The following is a 2,378-nucleotide window of genomic DNA, read 5'->3' on the forward strand; positions in this document are numbered from 1 at the left end:
GGGATGACTAGGCAGGGGGCAGTGCTTACGATGTGATGCTGTTCGCCGTTCGCGTACGCTGGGGAGATCAGGTTGTAGCAACCGTCGGTAAGACGAACACATCGGCTATGGCATTCTGTATTCCGCGGCAGCTCCCGGCTCCCGCCTCGCCAAGTCACCATGCCATACGGCGACGGGCACGTTCAAGCCACGAACGGCAAGCTCGCCGAGCCTCGCCGACTTCCAGCGTAAACTTGCTGATGCCTGTAGAGCACATCGCGACCCTTGTGCTTCGTCGCCGTGTCACACGACGAAGGCCACGTCCGGGCCAGAGCGGCGCGAGCTCGCTGAGCCGCACTGACTTCCAGCGTCGCCTCGCTTGTGCCTGCAGAGGACGTGGCGGCGCTATGATGCGTCGTCGTGCGACACGACCACGACCACGTCTGGGCCCCGAGCGGCGAGCTCACCCACTCGTCGGCGCCTCGCTCATGCCCGAAGAGGATTGCGGACGTCGTCGTCGGCAGAAGGAGGAGCACATCGGCCATGGCACCATGCGCTCCGTATGTGGCCACCGTATTCATAAAACTGGTTTATATAAAAACGCCAAATAGTCGTTTTTCTATAAGCTGGGTTTTTGAGGTTTTGTAAAACTCAGTTTTCTTTATCCATGATTCAGTTAGGCGATCCAAACAAGATTTTTGGTTGTTACAACAGAAATTGCGTTTAACTAGAGCTAGTTCTCTATAATCTTGCTATCCAAACAACCCCTAATTAAAGCATCCTCTCAAGCTAAAAAGAAAAAGCAATCTGTATCTCTTTCATAAAAACAAAAGGGAAAAAAGGTCCACGTACATTCCTCCATCACGTATCCATACCTTCCTCACGTCAATCTAGACCGTGTCTCTCTTGGTTTCCCTATAAAAAAAATCTAAGCGTCTTCCCTCAAACAGAAAAAAAAAACGAGCGACATCTCCTCCTAAGATTGGGCGTACGCTGAGAGGGGTCCTCCCTTAATCTCTCTCTCTCTCTCTCTATCTATCTATCTCTCCCTGGAGAAGAAAATCTGCGTGTATTCTCCTGGAATTTGACTACGAAACTGGCTACCTGTATGGATTGAAGCATCCAGTGCATGTTGGACAAGCCGCATCTGCATCCAGAAGACCTCTCCACTGCATCATACAGATTTTGCGGCTCCACGACTCCATGGCAGGCAGGAGGCAGCAACAATGGCTGAAGTTTGTCTCATCGACATAATATTTGTGCATCATATGTAGCGTTGGCCAGAACATGTCCTCTGCACCAAAGCAAGTTTCACGGATCTCAGGTAACACGGATCTTAGGTAAGGAACACAATATTTTATTTGCCATCTGATTCATGTATCCTGATTCAATCTGGAGAAGTTGACATCGGGTATTCTTTTAGGGACGATGGAATTTAGCTGTAGGAGCATTGGCCATGCAGAATTTTTTAGGGACCTTATAGGACTTCGTTTTCAGGTCAAATTAATTAATATTGGACCTACAAGGTACATGTCATTGCTCGCATGGTTAATCTCGAGCTCTTATGGCTGTTCCATGACAGTTCAATATATTATGAGATGTTGATTGGTAAGGTATGGTACAGTTTTTGTTGTCCAGTGCTTCTCAAAACAAAATTTATTGTCCAGTGTTTGGATTTGTTAGAAGTTTGTAACTTCATCTGTTATTTCTAGATAATTGTGTTGCTTTCTCTGCTGACCACTGTTCATTAGGTTATCTCATCATGCATGCATGTAGGCTGTATTCAACATTCCATCTTTAAGCCCGCTAGCAAGAGGCCTAAATTATTTATGGTGTGCGATGCATGCACAAAAGCGTAGGTTTAAAATTAATCAGCGTCATAGTATGTACCATGCCAAATTTCCCATATTCATTAAGTTTATTATCATCAGTAACAATTCAGTAGAATTGATATTTCTATGTTGATTTAATTTGTACATCTCACATATAAAACATCCTATTTCATAGTTAGCTCATGGTTTGGCTCAGCTAGGAGAAATAGAATTTTGGATGTGTTGACCTGCTGTTTCTTCATGTGAAGTCCAAGTTGGCATCCACGGTACATGGATGAAGAAGAAAACACTTTATACAGTCGAGCCTCGCCACAATCTTTTTTTGGATCTACAGTAACGGTCTTCATTGCTCGGGTGATCCATTGTAGCAGATATCGGACATCTTGCAGAAGATAAGCAGTGTTACAACCTGCTAGGAGAAGCATAGGAGTTATAAAATCAAGGGAAGGGAGCAACTAAGGTAATGGAAAGGTGTTATGAATAATTACATGTTAATTAGATTTTATGAGCCGTTAATCTGGTGGGACCGAATTATTACGGTGTAAATCCATCCAATTTTTCTCAGTT

General features: G+C 44.9%; 1 long non-coding RNA gene across 1 annotated transcript in view; it reads left to right on the forward strand.

Moving 5' to 3' along the window:
* The first annotated feature begins 946 nt into the window (after positions 1-946).
* Positions 947-2,378, forward strand: part of LOC123066750 (uncharacterized) — a 2,966-nt gene continuing 1,534 nt past the window's right edge. Inside the window, exons 1-2 of the long non-coding RNA XR_006431418.1 lie at positions 947-1,319; positions 1,403-2,271. This is a non-coding gene — a long non-coding RNA (uncharacterized lncRNA). The remainder of the gene's footprint in view (positions 1,320-1,402; positions 2,272-2,378) is intronic.

The sequence above is a fragment of the Triticum aestivum genome, chromosome 3B, assembly GCF_018294505.1.
Source record: "Triticum aestivum cultivar Chinese Spring chromosome 3B, IWGSC CS RefSeq v2.1, whole genome shotgun sequence".
In the NCBI taxonomy this organism is placed as follows: domain Eukaryota; kingdom Viridiplantae; phylum Streptophyta; class Magnoliopsida; order Poales; family Poaceae; genus Triticum; species Triticum aestivum.